General features: G+C 41.3%; 1 long non-coding RNA gene across 1 annotated transcript; it reads left to right on the top strand.

Moving 5' to 3' along the window:
- The first annotated feature begins 6484 nt into the window (after positions 1-6484).
- LOC130541698 (uncharacterized) lies at positions 6485-21740 on the top strand. Its single transcript, XR_008955790.1, has 3 exons — positions 6485-7047; positions 18232-18301; positions 19127-21740. It is a non-coding gene; the product is annotated as an uncharacterized LOC130541698 (long non-coding RNA).
- The last annotated feature ends 958 nt before the right edge of the window (positions 21741-22698 follow it).

The raw sequence follows: 22698 nt of genomic DNA on the forward strand, positions 1-22698 counted from the left end.
ACTGTGTAATAGATGATGAAACCATGGTGATGAGTGGAGTAAGCTGGGATGGTTTTCGTATTTCCCCATCTCAACACTGAAGACTTGCTCATTGTTATTTCACTGGCTTGTACAAGAAATAGAACAGCTCACTAAAACTCTTATTCATTTTGACATGTCTTAAAGAAGTCCACATTCACATATTCTGATTTAGCTCAATGACACATGATACATGTTTGAAAGGGGTTCTTAAATAAATCATTGAACATTAAATAAGCATTTTCACTGGCAAGAGGAACAGTGTGAAAACTTTCAAATAAGAAATAGTATTCTTAATAACTTATTAACTCACCATAACTGAGGATTCTGTTGGTAATCATTTTATGGGCTAGAGGACAAAATTCGGCTCATGTTGTGTAAAATTTATGCCTCAAAAAGTCAAAGTATATAGTACTGGCCTACTGTGTTTTTAAAAACATTTCAGGCTAGTAAAAGAAAATGAACACTATAATTATTCCTAACGAAATTTCCACACATTTTCATATCTAAGCCTCATGGCTTTCATTTTTTGTTTAAAGAGACTGAAAAACCATGGGTCTTCCCACTCTTGCATGAATTTTTACCAAAACCCTAATTTTACTATCCAGAAGGGCTGCTTTTCCCTATTTGCCCTAATCCTTCTGTCCACAGAGTGATCTTTCTAAGATACAGATCTGATTGTATCACTTTCTAGTGAAAACCTTCAACAGTTCCCTGTTAACATAATCCAAATACTTTTGGATGATGTACAGCACTATTCATACTATGGTGGTCTATTTTTGGCCCTTTTAAAATTCCCTTTCTGTGTAATTCACAATTGTCCTGAACTTCATATGTCCCAAAACTTGCAGGCTTTTACCCTTCAGCCTTCAAACACACTTCTCCTTATCTTCCAGGTAAAACTGCTGTCATCAACACTGCACTCAAATTTAACTTCTTCTGAGATTTTTTCCCCCCACATTTACTCCCCAACACCTAGTGGTTCCCTTCTTCCTGATCATTTAGTGCATTTTCCAGGCACTCGAGTCGTGTCATTTCCATCACCAGCATTTTCATTATTTGTTTTGATGTCTATCTCCTGCACTGCGCTGAGGACTTGTCTTTTTTGTAATGAAAGCTCAACGCTGATACAATCCCAAGCCCCAACCAGGTGCTCCATAAATGTCCATTTACAATGCCATTGAATAAATGAATCACAAACTGCTCCTCACTAGAAAGGAACAAGCCCAGAACTCATGCTTTTTAAAGCCCTGATACAATTTGCAATTTCAACTTGCAATTGTATCAAGTTCCAGACTGAAGCCAGGGTTAGGGTTCTGCAAAAGCATCCAAGTAGGTTTTAGCTTCTAGTTAAAACATACACCCAAGAGAACATCAAGGGTTATTACTTGAATAGACAGCCTGTCCACGTAAAAATGGTGAACACATACACTTTGTTCTTTGAAAATGTTCCCTTGAGTCTCTGCTGAGATGTATTCATTTAGAAGAACAAAGGTTGATCAGCATATCACCAAACAGACAGCAGAAATTGTATGTTTGGCAGCCACTTCTGGAGGGATACAGGCCTGCATTTCGTTTCCTAACAGATTTCAGGGACCTAACTTAGTGGGAGAAGTACAATCTTACAGGGGAGGAAGGCTGCACGATACCAAAAAACAAACAAACAAACAAAAAACAGCATCACACTTGATAGTGATAATGTTTCCACCAACATTGTCCAAATCTGTTCTGTAATTACACACTCAATGCCATTGTAAAATGGTAGCCGTCAGAATATAGTTATAGCAACCTAGAACATCACAGATGGAAGGAGTCTTAAAGGAACTGTTGTTAATATCTTTCATTACTCAGATGTGGATGTAATAGCTAAGAAACAAGTCCTATCTGCGCGACTTATTAGAATATAGGAAAACATTGAGGGGAAGATACTCCATAAACTGGCAGCATAATAGGGTAGACAAGCTATCAGTTCCAGGGGGCAGATCAGTCTGGCTTCATCACCTGTGTGGCTATAGGAAAGTCACTTAACCTCTTTGAGGCTCATTTTTTTTTGCCTATAAAAAATATCCACTGTTATCTTTTTTAGAGGGTTGCAGTTAGGATTAAAAGTTCTAAGTTAGGAACACCTAGCACAATGCCTGGAAAAGTATGAGTCTTCAATAATTGATAGATATTATTATTATTGCAGTGGAAATACAGGGAATGTGAATCATGTTTGGAGTGGACTTTTGTCATCTGGGGCTATAAAACAACCAAATCTTCGTATTTGGGAGGAACCCTGATGTAAAGGAAGAAGGCCCACCTTTCATTACGGAGGCTGAAAGGGGAGAGTTCTGTCAGTGAGAGAGTGGTTACCTGGTGGAACCTATTCAATCTGAGCTTCCACTGGGGCTCTGAACCTGGAAGTGACGTGGCCCTACCCCTCGCCTACCTGCATTCTGCCAGAGGATCCAGCTACAGAGGCCCCCTTGGTTCCTACAGGCGATTCAACCCTGATGTTTCTGGGAGCTCTCCATCTATCCCCCAACCAATTCTTTTTTTGTTTAGGATAGACAAAATTGATTTCTGTGACTTCTGACTAGCAAGACACTCACTATAAATATAATTCAAATAGAGGCAAACCAATCATTTCCTCTAATCCTTGTTTCTCCATTGCTAACATACTTTGTGCTATATCGCTTTCTCAATTAAAACCATGGCTTAATTTTCTATGTTCATAGACAGAGCATAGATCTTTAAAAATGGGAAACTGTGGATAAGCCGCACTGTTTACTTTAATTCACAAAAATGAAGCAATTATATACACAAACCTAGACTGAGAGGCTGCTCTGTCTCCTCTGAGTTTAAAGGGCCTGGGCTAAATGGCAGCAAAGGAGTGGGAGAACAGAAGCCTAGAATGTCCAGTCTCACTAAGTGAACACCAGTTACAAAAGGAACAATCATCCAGTGCCGGCAGGACTTTGTGCTAAGCAGCCAGTGATTTTCCAATGTTTTTAAGTTGGAGGAAAATATATGACAGATGTGTTGGCTCTGGGAACAATAAAAACAGCTTCTTAAATCACCAAGAAGGGGAGGGAAAGAAAGTAATACAATACAGGATAAATCAGGAGGGAGCCGGCAGGACTGTCTGTTACGGTTGAGGGTAGCAAGGGAATGATGTGTTCAGTAGCAGTAAACAAGCATGGGGTGAGAAGGCCTCGGACCACAAGACCAACCATCGTAGAAAACTGCCCTGAACCCCATCCTGAAGGAACATGATCTACAACTTGAGGAACACAAGAGGGATAAAACACTAACAAAAACTCAAATGGGGCAATAACGTTAAAACACAGTTGACTTGTGCATTACTAAAGCAAAGGGATGAAAATAATGAATCAGCAAGCTGTCCCAATTTCCACTAAGACAGTAGTTCTTGACATATAATGTACCTAAGAATGTCCTAGGGTTCTTGCTAAAAGTGCAGAGCTCTGGGCTTCTTGGTCATCAGGTGCTACTAGGCCAGACATGGCAGCTCATGCCTGTAATCCCAGAACGTTGGGAGGCTGAGGTGGGCAGGTTACTTGAGCCTTGGAGTTTGAGACCAGCCTGGGCAACATGGAAAAATATTGTCTCTACTAAAAATACAAAAAATTAGCTGGGCATGGTGGCACATGCCTGTAGTCCCAGCTACTCAGGAGGCTGAGATGAGAGGATCAATGTCTGGGAGGTCAAGGCTGCAGTGAGCCGAGATCATGCCACTGCACTCTAGCCTGGGTGACACAGATTCTATCTAAAAAATAAAAAAAAAAAAATCAAAAAGAGATACTGCTATAGTAAGTTTTATCTAGAACCTATAGAACCTAAGAATCTATATTTTTAACAAGTTAGAAGGTGGTTCTAATGCAGTTAGTATTACTCACTTCTTGGACTTCCTAGCCTCCAGAACTGTGAGAAAATAAACTGCTGTTGTTTATGTCACCTAGTCCAGGGTATTTCATTATGACAGCCTGAGCAGATGAACACACTCACCTAGTACTTTACACAAAGTAGTGAGTAATGCTAACCCTCACCCGAAAAGTCCAGTAAGGGTTTTTAGTTTCAACAGATACAATGCCAGGTCACATTGTCCTAGGATAATATGTTCAAGACTAAGACACCTGGCATTACAGCATTATGAATAATCAGTGGTGAACTGAACTCATTTATGAACATTCTAATGTTCACTGTGGACTTGTTTTTTGGTGATGTGTACAACCTAGTGGCAATAATAATGGCTATTATGTATTGAGTTCTCACTGTGAGCCAGGCCCTGCTAAGTGCTTTACATACGTTGAAAAGGTGAATCTTCAAAGCAATTCTGTGAGGTTGATTTTATTATTATCCCTGCTTTACAGATGAAGAAACTAATAAAGAAGATGAGAATCTTGGATATGACATCATGGTATAATGGTTAATTTTATGTGTCAACTTGACTGGGCCATAAGATGCCCAGACATTTGGTCAAACACAAGTGTGGTGCTTCTGTAACAAATACCTAAACATGTGGAGTAATTTTGGAGCTGGGTAATGAATACAGTCTGAAAGAGTTTTGAGACGTATGCTAGAAATATGGACATTAACACAGATTCTGGTGAAGTCTTAGATGGAAATGAAGAACATGTTATTGGAAGCTGGAGGAAAGGCAATATTTGTCATAAAATGGCAAAGAACCTTGTTGGCTTGTGTTCATGTTCTAACGTTTTGTAGAAGGTGGAACTTGTGAGCCATGAAATTGGATATTTAGCTGAGGAGATTTCCAATCCAAGTATTGAAGGAGTGTCTTGGTTCCTCATGACTGTTTATAGTAAAATGTGAAGAAAGAGATAAATTGAAGAAGGAATTTGTTAAGCAAGAAAGAACCAGAATTTAAAGATTTGAACATTTCTCAGCCCCTCCATATTGCAAAAAGAAATGTTCTGAAAAGAACACTAAGAGTATGGATGATCAACCATTTAATAAGAGATCATGCATCCAGTTTCTCCATTTAATCAGCCATCTTAACAGAAGCCAGGAATAGAGATGAGATTATACCAGCAAAGACACTGCCAGTGTGAACTAAAGGGGACAGAAAAGACACAACAAAATGCAGCAAGTCTGTCAGACTTCTTGGGTTTTACCTGATGGAATCATGAAACTATCTGGTTGCAAACATGTGCTATCTTTCAAGAAAAGGAAAAAAGGACCCCAGAGCCACAATTCAGACTTCATCAGGGCTGCCAATCCTATCACTGGTCCAGAGTGCACAGGCCAGGGGTGCAAGGCTGCCTCCACGTAAGTTTCAGATGGCTGGACCACAACTCTGCAGAACCATGTGTGGGCAGAGCTACCACAGAGAGCCAAAGAAATGAGATGCTGCCATCCCACTGGGCCTGGAAGGTGGAAGAGCAAACCAAAGAGGATTATTCTTGAGCCTTAAGGTCTAATGGGGCCAGGCTCAGTGACTCACACCTGTAATCCCAGCACTTCGAGAGGCCAAGGCAGGTGGATCACTTGAGCTCAAGAGTTTGAGACCAGCCTGAGCAACATGGCAAGATTCTGTCTCTACCAAAGATACAAAAACTTAGCCTGGCTTGGTGGTGTGTGCCTGTGGTCCCAGCTACTTGGGAGGCTGAGGCGAGAAGATCACCTGAGCTCAGGAGGCAGAAGTTGTAGTGAGCTGAGATCACACCACTGCACTCCAGGCTGGGTGACAGTGAGACTCCATCTAAAAAAAAAATTTAATGGTATTTGCCTTCCTAGGTTTTACACTTGCTTAGGACTACTCACCTCTTTTTTCCTTCTAATATTTCTCTTTTACAATACGAATGTCTATCCTATGCCTGTCCCACCATTGTATTTTGGAAACACACAACTTGTTTGGTTTCATAGTTTCACAAGTGAAGAGAAGTTTTTCCTCGGGATGAACTGTATATTGAGTCTCATCCATATCTGATTTACATAATACTGAGGTGAGACTTTGGACTTTAGAGATAATATTTCAAATCAGTTAAGACTTTTGCGGCTATTGGGGAGGAATTAATACATTTTGTATGCAATAAGGGCATGAATTTGGGGGGGCAAAAGGGATGCAATATTTATGTACCAAAGTCTTAACTTGTAATTTGAAGGTATTAGGAGACAGGGTCTTTGAGAGTTAATTAGGGGTAGATGAGATAATAAGTGTGGGGCTCTCATGATGGGATTAGTGAGGATGAAACACCAGAGAGCTTCTTCTCTGTCTCTGTCTCTCTCTCTCTTGCTCTCTCTTGCTGTCTCTCTCTTCCATGTAAGGACACAGCAATTTGGCAAGCCATCTGCAAGCCAGAAGAGAGCCCTCACTGGGGAACAAAATTGGCCAGTACCTTGATCTTGGACTTTCTAGCCTCCAGAACTGTGAGAAAATAAACTGTTGTTGTTTATGTCACCTAGTCCAAGGTATTTCATTATGACAGCCTGAGCAGATGAACCCACTCACCTAGGAAGTGGTAGGATTGAGATTTGAATTTGGAAGCCTTACCTGAGGATTTTTCACTTAACCAACTACGCTACACTTTTAACAGTCCCTTTTCCCCGCAAAGACTTCCAAAAAGAAAGCTAGGTATCCTCTTTTCGGGTATATTTTTATCTCCAAAATTTCCCTTATACCAATGGATAAGAAAAAAAGTGACTTGATTTCAGGTTCCAGGTGCTTGGATTTATTCTTCTTAAAATGTCTCTGAGTAGTGGGACAGAAATTTCCCCACCCTTCTCCTCATGAAGCTGTGTAGACAGGCCACAAAAGAAAAGAGCAACTGACTTTCTCACTTCTACATGACTTGACCATGTCACCAACACCTGTGTCAAAATGAAGTTTCACCAGACGCAGTCAGGCCTCCGCAGGGGCTGCTGAGCCGCAGTGTCTCCAGGAAGACCCGCTGATGAGTCACACTCCAATCCACTCATCAGACCACCATGCTGCTGGCCTTCTGTGGTCTGGTAAGAGCCAGAGCACTTGGAGAAAAATGCAAATGCGTCTTTAGTACCTACATAAAGGTAAAACATTTTGCAACAGCATTTCTGGTCTTTAGATTAACACGTACACTATGTCAGCTTCACAGGTAGTTTGGGCCCACATTTGAGTCTTGGGAAAGAGTAGAGTAACAGGAACCCTGCTTCTTTCATGTGAGTAGGAAAGTGTCCCAAGGATGTTTGCTTGTGGATGTCTTGAAGCTTGGAAAGTGGGAAATGCTAAGGGGGAAACTAAGTCAAGGAAGTTCTCCTCACAGATTTGGGGCTCAGTATTTTGTGGAGGCACAAGCATAAGGCATAATGGAAAAGGCATGGGGGGCCAGGGACTGTGAATATGGGGGTACATCAACCTTGCACCAACTCCCAATCAGGAAGGTACATTATGAGGCTGAGCAAGGCAGATAAAGCAAATTACAGCAACTAGAGCTGTCAGCCAAAGTGATCTTTGTAAATCTAATCCCAATCATGTCATTATCCTGCTTAAAGCCTTTCAAATGACTTCCATTGCATGAAGAATGCAGTTGGAAAGCCTTAGTGAGTCCTGCATAACCTGTGTCATACACATTTCAAAGACCTTACTCGTGCCTCCCTTCTCGGGCTTCATCGCCTCCACTCCAGTGCCCCTTTGGTTCCTGGAACATGTCAGTCTTTTTCTGCCTCGTGGCCTTGACACATGCTGCTTTTGTTTTTCAGATGGACCACTCATGCTCTTGGCTTTGGCTTATCCTTATCCTTTTGGTCTCGCCACAATTGCTCCATTCGAAATCCATCCCTTACTTTTCTATTATTTTCTTTCTCAGCAGTCTGGTCATAACTTCCTCAGCCCTCATACATTATGAAATTACTATGCCCGCTCACACGTTTTTGACTGTCCCACATTTCGACTTTGAGGCCCATGAGCATGGGGACCACATCTGTCTTGGTGTGCCCTCAATATCCCCAGCATCTTACACATGCCTGGCACTTGGTAGGTGTTCAGTCAGTGTTTGAATAAATAAGTGAAAGTCCCATTGGCAAGAGTTAAGCTGTCCTTGCCAGGACATTGTGGTCGCCTGACACAGCAGTCAAAGAAGCCTGGAGAGCAACCCCTGCCTGACTTGCCATCAGAGCTGACTTCCCTTTGACACTTTGGCCAGAGGCAAAGACAAACGAGAGGTGTTGCCATTCTCCAGCCCACAGCATGTGTCTGTGTGCTGAGCAGAGGGGTGCAAGTGAGGGCTGAGGACCAGCCTGTATTCCAAGGGCTGGCCAGGTGCCAGCCACCTCAATCCACAGGGGGATGCTTTTCTGGTTAGACTGCCAAGAGCTGAGAGCTTTTGGAAATTCACACAAAGACACTGCAGGGGCTATCCAAGACCCTATCAATAACTCAAGGGGGTTACAGACAAGAGAGCCAATGGCGAACAGGAAAAAATTGAATCACAGCCCCAAGATGGCCAAGGTTTAAGGGTCAAGTGGCAGGTTCATCAGGCTACAGAGGCAGGCTTTGGATCACAGAAATACATCAGCCAGACCCAAGACTAGAATCTCCTGGCAGGAGAAATAGCAGGAAGTGGTGGCATTCAGATAAGATCTGCCCAGGTAGGGATTTACTAGTCACTTTAATGCAGTTTGGCTCTAACTAATTTAGAGGAAAAAGCAAACACCAGGGGAACCAGAGAAACAAGACAAAGGAAAATAACCTGATCTGATTTCTATATCCTCTGACTACCTCTGAAAGGTGTTTATCAACAATAACTTCCTTGTGAGAGGGAGTGGTTTCCATTTCTGGTCGGAGCAGCCACCTTGTAAGCTTGTTCATACCCCCTCCCCTAGAAGCCCCATGCAACTTGTCACCAAAGAATACCTTGAGAAATACCGAAGCCCTAATTCCTTCATATTCTTTTTCCTACAGCATACAAATAGGTCTGGGTAAAATGAGATAGCACATACAAGTTGCTTTGCAAATTCGCAAAGACTCATGACAGACTTTAAATAATCTACCCCCAAGGGAAAACTAAGAGAATGAAGAAATGGAAAATGACATTGCCATTCATTTTAGTAGTAGGAGCTCTGTCCTGTCCCTTCAACCTTGTCGCCAGCATGCTCTGGAAGTCAGATCAACAGCTCCCTTTTACAGATGGTCTATTGCATTTGCTATTATTATTGACATTGCAACCTGTTCCCTTTTCTCTCCCTCCCAGCAGCCGCCAGAGGATCGGCCAAATGGCCCTGAATGAGGAAACCCATTCACAGCCATTTGTCTGTGGTTGTGTGTGTGTTCAGGTCTCCATCTCACACTCACTCCATCCTGACAAGTACAGAAGGTGAAAACATTGCTAGTCAGCCTATTTTCTGAAAGGGATCAGCCTGTTGCTGAAAGATTTATCATCAGGGAACTGCAGGGTAGGGGAAGGCCTTTACTTGAACCAGAATTGGTCATTCAGAGTTCATTCTGTAACTTGATCATTTATTTATATTTTATGCACCTTCTACCAAGGAAAGAGGGTGCATGTGGGACCATTACCTCATTGAAAGTAGTGTGGTCAAGTAACTATCTCATTGAACAGCTGTTAGAGAGGTAGTGTGCAGCTCATTTGACTGTTGCTTTAAACCTTTGGGGTCTGTGTGACCTCTGGTGAGAAAAGGGGATTTCAGGTTTTGCCTTCTCCAGTCACATGCACTGCAAATGGGATCATGAGACACAGCTCCTGATTCCAGAAGACATATTCCATCCTCCACTCTCAACTACTCATTGGAAGAGAACATGCTGAGTGAGAGGTGACAAAAAGCCTGGAAAAATTGAAGGAGGGGTTGTAGGAAAAATAATTCTTCTTGTAAATATTGGTGGCCCATGTGCATGAGATCACATTCAGAGATGTGAAACCTATCAATGGCTAGGAAAGGTAGTCATAGTTTGGCACTGTTATAAGATACAAATCATAGCAACATCTTCTATTTATCTAAGGCTTCAGTCATGTCAGAATATACTTATTTCAATTTCTCACTTAATCCATGGATATTTTTATTCTTACTGCACAGATGAGGCAATGGATATTTAATGAATAGTTTGCCCAAAGTCATAGCTAAGAACTGGGATAACTCCCATGTATTTGGATGCTCAGACAAGAGCTCTGTTCTCCAAGGTCTCTAAAACCATATTTAGAAGCAATTGAGGGCAGCAGGAGGTGATATTGGAAAAATCTGCCTGCAACGCACTCACCTCCTCCAAGAGTAAATAGACCCACCTCACAGCTCCCTTGTTCACAACGACTCCTCTTCTGTGAAAATTGCTATTAGTAAATTGAATGCCCCTACAACCAATGTTTGAACCATCCAACCCTGACCCTCAGCTTGCAGGACCCTAGCCATAACTGATCCACAAAGGGTGGGAGGGATATCTGATCCTGGTTTGGCCATTTAGATTGGAACTAGATGACACAGACGTAGTCATGGAGCTTAGTTAAGGCAGGGCTATGAAAGAATTGGCCATAACACTTTTTGCTGAACTCTCAGAAGCTACTCTTACTTCCAAGTCTTGTTTGGCATTCTCAAAAACGTCCTCTTCTTACTTAAGAAAGTGTAGAAGATACTTGCATATGAGTGTTCATTCAACACACATTCTAAACCCAGTTCTTCCTTGCCTTCCTCTCTCCCTTGCATCTAAGGATGGCAATGCACTGTAACTCTGGCCAAGAAAATATAGGTAGAACCCTGTGGGCTGCAAGATGGGTTTCAAAATAAAAAGGCAAAGGCATACTCTTCCCATTTCTCACTGACTAGGAAGCAGATGTTATGCCTGGAAAAGAAGCCACCATCTGGAAAACATTTTTAAAGGCCACAGAACTGAAGAATCATTGAATCAAAGTATCAGAGGGACAGCCTACCTCTAGTATTTGTATCATATGCAGAAAAGAAAATACAACTATTGGTTTAAGCTCCTGTGAGTTGGGTATTCTGATATTTGCAAACAGAGAGGTGGCTTCTTATACTTAGAATGAATAGAATCTTGCATACCTCTTGAACATCATGAAACGGACTTAAATGATTTGAACATTTCAGCTGTGATATGGGACCCAAGGAAGTCATCCACATATAGAGATCTGAAGGAACACTCTGTACATGTGAGGAGGATGATCCTTGAGATTTCCGCTTCCAAACCCTTCCTCCTTTATAGTGTAGAACACGATGAAGAAATCTTGGTTAGGCTTCTTTAGGTTTCTTGAAGGGAAATGTATACAAAACCAGGGGTAATGAAGGTTTTTGGAAAGACAGAAGATATGTGGAATATTTATAAAATTGATCAGACACTAGAGTCACCTCAGATTCTATTTGTTACTGATTCATTCTTTCATTAACATTTGTTCACTCACTTAGCCTATAACAAGAGTTTATTGACCACCTACTGTGCCAGGTGCATGAATATTCTGGTAATTAAGATTTATTTTACTCTCAGAGAGCTTTAATACAGATCTTGAAGCAGATTTTCGCAAGTACCTCCTATAAAGTTGGATGAATATCTGGATAGTTGGGATATGTCTACATTTTACAGAGAAATGAAAAAAATGTTCATTATAGATAAGAATGAAAACTTGGTACACATAATGTACTTTCCTTAATTCTCTTAGCATTTGTGCTTTCCCAAGAAGAGATTTCAGAGAATTCATTTGGTACCAATCAGTGAGGGTGAAATGCTACTCTTGGGCACATGTAACATGTCATCTCAAAGGTGATTGGACTTCCACCTGCCCAGTCCTAGGTGGCTGTTTCTGGAGTGTTCATGTGTCTGTATTGGTCATCTCAGGCTGCCATAACAAAATATAATAGACTGTGTGGCTTAAACAACAGAAATGTATTTTATCACAGTTCTTGATGCTGGAAGTCCTAGGTCAAGATTTGGCAGGGATGGTTTCTGCCGAGGGCTCTTGTCTTAACTTGTGGATGGTCACCTTCTTTTTGTGTCTTCATATGATGGAGACAGCAAGCTCTGGCATCTTTTTCTCTTTCTATAAGGGCATCAGCCCTATCAGATTACACTCCCACACTTTTGACCTTATTTAACCTTTATCACCTCCTCATAGGTTCAATTTCCAAGTATAGTCACATTGGAGGGTTATGACTTCAACATTTGAATTTGGGGGAACATAAACATTCAGTCTATAATAATGGCTGATTCTTCCTGCTTTGGTAGCAGGGCAGATGTCACTCAAAGGGCACCCTATGTGAACAACACCACAAGATCAGAAAGAAAAATAGAGTCACTTTTCTTTGAAGGTGGCTCTTTAGGCACTATGGACTTTTCCTTCCATCATCCCTGGTGTAGGGACAAAAATAAACCATCTTGAGAATGCAGTAGCCAGAATTCTTTCTCTGAAAATACTGGACTCATTGACTTCAAGCAAATACCATAGGTAATCCATTAGCAGCTAACTATGAACAATCACTATTAGCCAATACATAATTGATTTCAATTTATCTGCCTCAAATGCCAGGAAAAGCATGGGTAAGATCATGGACAGCCACTACTGGGGGATGAAAGAGAGAGGAGCTCTAGAAGGAAAACAAAATACTGTCTTGGGTTATAGGCTTTGGTGTCACATATATAAATAAAATACAAGGGCTATTAGAAATGATTTTGTGATTGAAGTAAAGGTCAGATATTTGTAGTTTCATTTAACTGAAGAATAAATTAAAAAGAAATGAATATGCCAAAATTATAGGAAAGTTCTATGATGAAAACAGAGTTTCCCATGCCCAAACCCACTGGCTCTAGCCACTGCCAGGACGCATGCACCAGCGTCCTATCCCGTGGGAGGCTTTAGTCCAAGGACAAACCTTTCCTACTTAATTAGCTCTCTGATAGTTCAGACGTGCTTTTAACAGTATTAGCTACTGCTTAGGGTCCCTTCCCCTAGATTTTCCTATATATTAAAGACAATACACCTGGAAAAGAGAGACACTGAAACTTTCAACATCAAAATTCAGACTGGCATAAGCCAAAAGCCCCCAGGGAAGGGTAGTAAAAAATTAAGAATTGCATATTTCCACATCTGTTTTCAATGAGACTTATGTCAAATAATTTTGTTATTTGACAAAAGCAATTCAAAGAATTGCTTTGTTTTTTCAGAATGCCTTGAAAATGTCATTAAAATTCACCTATCAGCACACACAGAACATACCACCTGTCCAGAGTGTTAGATCAAATAAGAAAACAGGGGCTTAGGCCTCATGGGTAGGAAGAGACTTGACCTGCTGCAGAGGAGGAGAGGCAATGTTGTTTCTAAGCATTCCTGTTTCCACCAACCTGGGGGCAAGCAATCTATTTTCAGCTTGACACCAATCAGGAAATGGCTCTGCTAAAATACCCTCCCTGTTAATACAAATGAGACATATCTCCGGAAAAGCAGAGAATGCCAACATGGATCTGAGTGCTCAGATGAGAGAGGCCATTCCTGGGTAAGTGAAAAGCTATAGTTATACGTGAGAAAGCAAACCTGCAGGAGCAAGTTTCTAGATGGTAATTTGGTAATTACATTACAATTAGAAAGTCTTACAGAAAGTCTACAGCAGTGCAAACCCTTTGGTCCAGTAATTTCACTCCTTTGAAATTATCCCAAGGATATGTAGGCAAGGATGCTTATTGTTGGGAGGTAGCCCTAGATAAATCTCTTGTGTTACAACACACCTTGCTGGATATGGCAAGAATGTAGCATCCTTTACCACTCTTTACCAAGGCCATTTCCCAGGCTGGTGCTTATAGCAAGCAACCTTGGAGGATGAGGTAATGTCTCCTACTGAGACAAAGAGCAGGCTTACTTACCATTTACAAAGCAGAAGTAGATTCCCTAAGCTCAGTATTCCTGTTGCAATGCAAACCCACTGTGTGCAAAGTGTCCCTCTGGGCCCACTGAATCAGGTCTGTGGGGTTTGGAAGTAAGGGGAACCAACGTACATGCTGATATTCATGCTACCTGCAGTACTGTAGTAATAAAGCCCTTTGTCTCTGACCCAACATCTTATGTCTTCTACCAGCATCCATGAAATGGTAGCAGATTTACTTTTTAGCTGGCAAGGAGTGTAAAATCGAATCCCAGACCTGACAGCTATGATGATTATTTCGTAAAAACAAGGACATTAACTGTCTTCTAAGGAGAAATTGGTTAAGTTAATTGTGGTACACAGATACACAAGGTAGAGTGCAGACATTTAGAATGGCTTCGGGATGTATATTTATTGACATGGAAATAAAATAACAACATATTTTTGAGTGAAAAACCAGGTAAAAAAGAAACATATATAGATGAACCACTTTTATATAAACACATAAACATTTCACAGGTGTATATATATATATATAATTTCTGCATGCTTCCATACCAAAAAAGAAAAATGTTAACCAGAGCTTCCTCTAGGTGGTGGACTAATAAATGAGTTTTATTTATTTTCTTATCTATGAGGTCTCTTATTTCTCAGTGTAAACATGAATTATTTATGTAAAAAATTATATGAATTGACAAAGACCTGCTAAAAAAAAAGAGCATATGACAAAAGCCTTATACTTGAAACAAACTGTAAAGAACTGCTCTGCAAATACAGAGGGAGCTGCAAATAAAAGTGAGGTTCCTGATGGGACACAGCTCTGCCTGTGGTACTGACGACAACCCACAGAACCTGAAAGAAAAGAAATAATGGAAATACCCATCTTAGACACGATCCTCTTAGAACAACTGAAGATCAGTCTCAGAATCTAACATTTAGAATCTGAGGTGCCAATTATGCCTGGTGTTTTAATGAATAAACACTCTCACTCAGTGTCTGTGAGTTATCCAGTGCCACAAGTCACCCAGGAAGCCTGAGACTCAGCCCTCAATCACTGACTAACCTCTGCATAAACCCCTTTTAAATCTCTTGTGCTTATCCCTTCCAGTGCATTTCACTGCTCTGGCTTGAATCTAGGTTCTCATCATCATTTGCCTGGATATTAGAATATTCTTTGAACTGGTCTCTCTATCTCCACTTCACATCCTGATATAGTTTGGAAGTCCCCTCCAAATCTCATGTGGAAATGCAATCCCCAGTGTTGGAGGTGGTGCCTGGTGGGAGGTGATGGGATCATGGGGGCAGATGAATGGCTTAGCACCATCCTCTTCATGCTGAGTGGGTTCACATGAGACCTGGTTGTGTAAAAGTGTGTGGCACCTCCCTTCGCTCTCTCTTGCTCCCGCTCTTGCCATGTGACATGCCTGCTTCCACTTCACCTTCTGCCATGAGTGAAAACTCCCTGAGGCATCCCCGGAAGCCAAGCAGATGCTGGTGCTATGCTTATACAGCCTGCAGAGCCGTGAGCCAATTAAACCTCTTTTTTAAAAAAATAAATTACCCAGGCTCAGGTATTCCTTTATAGCAACACAAGAATGACCCAACACACACTCCTTTAACCCTGCCACCTGATTTTTTAAAAACATAAGTCAGAGTGTCACTTCTTTGCTTAAAATCCTTCAGTGTCTCCCAAATACCTACAAGGTGTCCCAGCACATAAGGTCCACCTGCTGGCCTCACTAAACTTTCTCCTTATCTCCCTTGTCCTTCTCCCAAGACTCATTTCTTTTGATTTCTTGCATCTCCTCTATGGAATGTCCCCACTCCCACCCAGCCAGGCAAATGCTCATGTCAAGATTCAGATCCTCCAAGAAGGGTTTCATAACAGTCTCCCCAAGTTGAATTCCTTCTTTGGAGTCTCAGTTATATCATATTCAAGTTCATCAAACACTCACCACCCTTTGCTTTTGTATTTCTCAGAACTTTCCTATTTGATCGTGAACACATGAGGTCAGGAGCCACATCTTATTTATATTTACATTATCAACATCTAGTCCTATACTTGGCACCCAAAAGAAAATCTATACCTGAATGAAAAAAATACATAGTTAAAACCATAGAGTCTGGCCAGGTGCAGTGGCTCATGCCTGTAGTCCCAGCATTTTGGGAGGGCAAGACAGACGGATCACTTGAGATCAGAAGTTCAAGACCAGCCTGGCTAACATGGCGAAACCTTGTCTCTACTAAAAACACAAAAATTAGCTGGGCATGGTGGCGAATGCCTGTAATCCCACCTACTCGGGAGGCTGAGGCAGGAGAATCACTTGAACCCAGGAGGCAGAGATTGCAGTTAGTTGACATCGTGTCATTGCATTCCAGCCTGGGCCACAGAGCGAGACTCCGTCTCAGAAAAAAAAAGAAAAACAAAACCATAGAGCCTGAGTACAAACACACTCAACAAACCTTCTTGATTCTGAAAAGTTCCCAATTAAAAAGCCTCCTCGCGATGGACTTTCATTGTATTGCCATCAATATTTTGCTGCCCAGAAAGAAATAAATTAGGTGATTTTTACCTGCAAAGAATGTTGCTTTAGACATTTTTGTTTCTGTTGGACACAGGGCAGTCTCCCCCTCCTGCCACCTTGGAAATGTTAGCATCACTGGGACAAAAGCCAACAGGAAAAACTAACACCATAACAGGATAATATGCTTTATCAGATTATCCTGTGGAACTAAGCATACTAAGAGATACTTTAAACCTTTTCTGTAATTTATTCAAAAAACATTCAAGACAGAAATAAATGTCAACTCAGATGAACCAAAGCAGATGTAGAAAACAAACAAAAGCCGTGACCAGACATAAAAACTGACCCAATAGGATGTGGGCCTGAAACTGGAAATCAAGTTTCTAAGTTCTATTTAAAATACAACAGTTGAAAGCTGGGTGCAGCGGCTCATGCCTGTAATTCCAGCACTTTGGGAAGCTGGGGTGGAAGAATGGCTTGAGGCCAGGAGTTCAAGACCAGCCTGGACAACACAGTGGGACCCCCGTCAGTACAAAAATTAAAAAAAAAAAAAATAGCCAGGCATGGTATGGTCCTAGCTACTCACGAGGCAAAGGCAAGAGGATCCCTTGAGTCTGGGAGGTTGAGGCTGCAGTGAGCTGTGATTGTGCCACTGCACTCCAGGCTGGGCAATAGAGCAACATTCTGTCTCTAAATAAATAAATACATAAATACATAAAATGCATCAGTTGGAATAGGCGTCCAAAATATAGACCACACGTAAATTTGAAATAATCTTTATTTCATCAGTGTGAACCCTTATCATAAGCAGAGTATAACACAGTGTTTCCAGAAAGGGTTTGAAAGGTCAAGACAGACCATGTAACATGAGGACTGATAAGCCATTTCTAACATGATGACTTTTCCCAAGAAAGGCTCTGGAATAATCGGAAGCAGTGGAGTTTAAAGAACTATCCTTTAAGTGAGGATCAGAACAAACATCTTTGCCATTACAGGTTCTTTCTCTTCCTGACACCCACAGTGCCCTGAGTTGGCCTCGTGGGGCCGGCTGGAGCAGGAGCTGGAATAAGAGGACAGCCTCAGGGGCTTCTGGGTGGGACTGTGGTCTCTGGGAGCTGCTCAGGATCCACTTGGCTACAGGCAGGCCTTCTGGATGCTCACACCACAGGTGCTTGTGAGGAGGGGACTTCCACCCTCAGGTCTGTGGGGTCTGGGTGCCATGTGGAGGAAGAGTTGGCCCATGTCCTGTAGCAGCTCAGCCACAGCCCTCCACAGATGGGCCTTGTTACTTACTGGAGGGTTTGCTTCAGAGATCGCTTCTGTGCCCCAGCCTTGGTTACTCCTCTTGTCTTGGTGAACATTAAGCCCCGTATCCTTTCTCTACCTTTACCCAGCCATGCCTTTTGGTCTTGAGATCAGCAGCACTTATTTTCCTGTAGGCCACAGAGAACTTTGTTTTGTTTTTCGATGTCTCTTCTAGAGGCTTCAGGAGCTGAACCTCACCTTGGAGGTGGCTGATCACAGTTTGGGCACTAATAATGTACAGTCATTGCACTGCGTTAGTTTCTCAGCTCTCCAGTGCTGGACCTGTCCACTGAATTATATATAGGGAGGCAGCATCCTCAACTGGTCATGGTTTGCTGTGTCCATGCCAGTTAGTGTTAAGCCCTGACAACAAAATGAGGCTGTGCTGGAAGCAGCCCTCCTCACAGTGGACTCGGCAGACACGGTTCCACTGTTCGGTTTCACGTTATGGGCAAATGAAGAAGGGGTTCGGTGTGTGACCTGGTCCATGGGTGTTGTAAATTATTTGTTGTAAAAGGGTTTGTTTTATAAACATTTCAAATATATCTAGATTGCCTCATCCTATTTTATTCTTTTCTAGTTTTACAGAAATATGCAAATAAGACTTAAAGCTGTGGACAAGAAGAGGAATTGGTTCCAAATCTCATCAGGTCCGTTGTTCATACAATGAGTATGTTTTTCATTTGGAAAATTTCTTAGGTTCATGAAAGAAGAAAAGAAAAATGGATGGGTACATAGAAATGTATTAAATAGCATCTGTTATTAAAATTATGATCCACAGGTTAGAAATAAGTATTACGTTTAGCTTTTCTATATCCATTGAGTCCAGTCTTAGACCCTCTATTAGGGAAGAAATAGTAGGAGTGGGTTCTTGTGGTTATTGTATGTATTTCTGTATAAGAATTCACTGCGTTGGAGATCGAAACCATCCTGGCTAATGCGGTGAAACCCCGCCTCTACTAAAAATACAAAAAAAATTTAGCTGGGCGTGGTGGCGGGCACCTCTATTCCCAGCTACTCGGGAGGCTGAGGCAGGAGAATGGCGTGAACCCGGGAGGCAGAGCTTGCAGTGAGCTGAGATCGCACCACTGCACTCCAGCCTGGGCGACAGAGCAAGACTCCTTCTCAAAAAAAAAAAAAAAGAATTCACTGCATTTTATTTCCAGAAGTTCCCATAATTTGGGAGAGGACATTCAATGCTATGTAGCCAGAATTTATACAAGTACTTTTTCAACTTCAGTTTGATTGAGGGTGAGGGTGTGTGAGATTGGGAAGCAGGAAGGAGGTTATTTTATTTTAATTGCTTGGGTGTGGGAGGATCTGGTTATCAGTTTCCTATGAAACGCACTCTATTCTGAGGGATTTCGTACTTGTCTTATTAAACGGAGATTCTGTGATTTTCTCATTACTTACACATGAACTTAGTGACTTGTAATAACACTTCATGATTCCAATCTCAACTTGCTCTTTTCCAGCTATGACAAGGATAACATCCCTGCCTCTGGGAGCCTGGCAGCACCTCTTCCATACTGGTGAGATTGCACTCTGGCAGGTGCAGAAGAGGAGGCTACTGGATAGCATGAGACTCTGTGGTGATGGGAGAGAGAGCACAGGGTGAGTCTTTTCTCACCCATTTGGGTAACAAAACAAAGAACCTGAGAAACACCTAAGTTGTGCTTTACAGACTTGAACTCAGAGAAGGATGAGCTTGGAAATGCCCAGGGTTCCATGATGGTAAGCATCAAATTTTTCAAAAGATGTAAGAAAAGAAAAATGAAGTCTGATACAACCACAAGCACAGCTTTCTGGATAGTGAACAAAGAGCTAAGATACACATCTCTGGGTTCATTGAAACAACCTCTAGAACAGTTTCAAATATTTCCTTTTCTCTGTTTCTTTCAGCTCTTTCAACCAAACCATGAGTCATTTTCCAATGTGGCAGTCTATTCCTTTATGTTTAAGTCACTTTAGGCAATTTGTAAACCCAAGTATGAAGCTTCTATCGGTCTAGCTTGAATAGAAGCATTAACGGAGTGCTTAACCTTTAGACAACTATTTTGTGAAGGCTGGACAACAGACGGCTTGATATTACCTTTTCAGTAGGGACACGGAAGACCAGTGGTGTGATGAGGTAGTTGAAGGCAGATGTGTTGTCCTGAACCAGATATCTCAACCACAGGACAGGGATCTGCCAAAACCAATTTAACAGGTGGGCAGCTGTTACTCACCTCCCACCGCCTCACAGAGTTAGGCTCTGAGCGTGAACGCAGACAACTTTTGTCATAGGAATTTATTCCCAGCATATGAATAAGAGAGTCTCCTTAAGAGAGTCTTTAACTTCTTAAGGGCAAAAGAGGACAGTCAATTACCAGAAAGAAAACATTGCTATTATATGATCACTCATGAATGTCCAGAGGATGATATGCAACAGCTTTGTTTTCTATTTTTCCATCAATGCAGAATCCTTCTCAGGAGCCCTCTCCTCTGGTCTCCTTTCACTATCCCTGTGTCCTGCTTACCTTCTCCCAGAACCCTGGCTCTCAATCTGTTGTTCCATTTAGTTTTACCACCTGTAAAATTTCTGTGAAATCCACAGGGTCCTATTGGTTTTGAAACTAGCTTTAGGTTCTTCAAAACTCAAACATGTTCAACCTTTGTCTACTAATAGTGCCCACTTTTTATTGAATGATTGTGATGGCCTATGCAGTCCTATGCAAATAGAGATACTTATTTTTTTAAAAAGGGTTTCTGTGTAAAAGAGTGGTGAGGCAGAAGAGAGTGACAATGCGGGGGAAACACCCCGAAACCTGCCTTGTGGTATTTGAAACTAGGCCATTACAATGACTGAATTCTTACCATTTTTTTTAGATTTTCAACCAACAGTCTTCTTTCATTCATGATATCAGCAAATTAACAAAGTGCAGCTAATGTAAATAACTTTCATTTTCCATTGTCCATTTTAAAACAAAGAGGTCATTCTCTGATAGTAGATGCATAGATGGTATGTTCTACATCAGTTTTTGTTTTGTTTTCCAAATAGTCTGTTTTGTCTTTCAGAGGTAGAATTGCCAAATCTCTGAAACTTAAATCAACCCAAAGACAAAAGTATGTTTTATTTTGTTTCATTTGTTTTAGTATGAATATATAGTACTTTAAAAGAAACATCATATACAACTCGATTAATATGAATTCATAATGTTGACAGTAGAAATAGGCCAACAATCATTCTAAAGTGAAACCATCTTTATTTTGAAAATTACCAAATATTTTCTACTTTTTAAGTTATTATTAATATATAACTCTGCCTATTTTTTTCAGAGTAATTGACGAAGGTAAGACTAAAACAAATGAATTAATGAATAAAGGAAAAAAGAAAGAAAGAAGAGGCAGGTGATACAAGGATGCAAATACACAGGCCCATATAGGCTTACATTGTTGCAAACATAGTTAAATTTGGCTCTTAGCCCCCTGGCAGTCAAAGCAAAAGAGGGGAGATATGGTCAGTTGCATAGTTCTTATTATTAGATGAGAAGAAACATGCTAGTTCCTCAGGGGAAGCGAATGTATTTTTCTTGTACTAATTTCTCAAGCAAATCAGGCTGGTGGGGCCTCACATGGGAAATGCTGAGTGATGTTATACACACTGAACTTAACTGGAGTCCTACAAGCAAGGCTAGAGTCTCCTCCTTAGAAACCAAGGGCACAACCTTAAAATGCAATCCAGTTTAGGCAATTTGTAAACCCAAATATGAAGCTTTTATCGGTCTAGCTTGGGTAGAAGCATTAACAGAGTGCTTAACCTTTAGACAACTCTTTTGTGAAGGCTGGACAATAGACAGCTTAATATTGCCTTTTCAGTGGGAACAAGGAAGGCCAGTGTTGTGATGAGGTAGTTGAAGGCTGATATGTTGTCCTGAACTGGATATCTCAACCACAGCATAGGGATCTGCCAAAACCAATTTAACAGGTGAGCAGCTGTTACTCTCCTACCAACACCCCACAGAGTTAGGCTCTGAGTGTGAGTGCAGACAACTCTTCTAGTAGAAATTTACTCCCAGCATATCAATAAAGAATTAAGTATTCACCTTCTGCAAACAGAATATTTACTTGGGGCCCATTTAGCTGGGATCATTCCCATGAAGTCACATGACTAAGGTTGGAACACGTGGCAAAGCATCGTTTCACTCAGTGGTGCACACCATTGGCTACTTTTCACTATGTGAGCTTTGCAAAGTGATGTTACTGAGACCCACCCAGAGGGATCCAAGTGCCTATGACATTTGAGGCACTTGCCTGGACGGTGCTTTCCTGAACCCCTCTCCAGAATCTGGGTCTCAGAGACTTGTCTCTTGCTGATCAATACATTCAATCTAACATCCCCACAAAGATGGAGTGTATTTCTGATTTTATGACGCATGCAAATAAGATGTTCAAAATTAAGTTTAAATTTCAGCAAGTTCCTTTCTGTTTCCCTTTATATACTCTCTCTTTGATATAAGTGGAGCTTTCTGTCTACCCAGGAAGACCTTTCCAATCAAGAGCTACATAGGCAAGATCCAAGTTTATTCAAGCACAGCAAGACAAATCTGTCTTAATTTATGAATGATTCATTGATACAAAATGAATAGAGAAGTCCTTCTTGAGCAAGGATTAATAGGACATTTTGATATCTTCATTACATCAAGAAATACTATGTAGAATGTGAAAGTCTTTCTGATACTCCTAAATACCAATGTTCAATTTAACATTCACCGGGCTGGGGGACATCAGTTCAAGGGTTAATGTGAAGGAAAAACAATTGCTTTCCACAAGTCCAGGATATCCCTTCTGATGATGGTCTTAATTAAGATGAGTGAGTAAGTCAGCCTCACATAAATGCAGTCTAAACCTGCATCTGACATCTTTTCAAAGGATCAAAATACTGAACAGCATGAAACATGGCAGTTTGACCTCTCTTACTTTTAACTTCTATCTTGATGATTTGCAACTACTTCTAGATCTAGAGGCACATCTTCTGCCAGAAACAATGAAGAGAATGAATACACAT

The sequence above is a fragment of the Pan paniscus genome, chromosome 6 (genome assembly GCF_029289425.2).
Source record: "Pan paniscus chromosome 6, NHGRI_mPanPan1-v2.0_pri, whole genome shotgun sequence".
Lineage (NCBI taxonomy): Eukaryota > Metazoa > Chordata > Mammalia > Primates > Hominidae > Pan > Pan paniscus.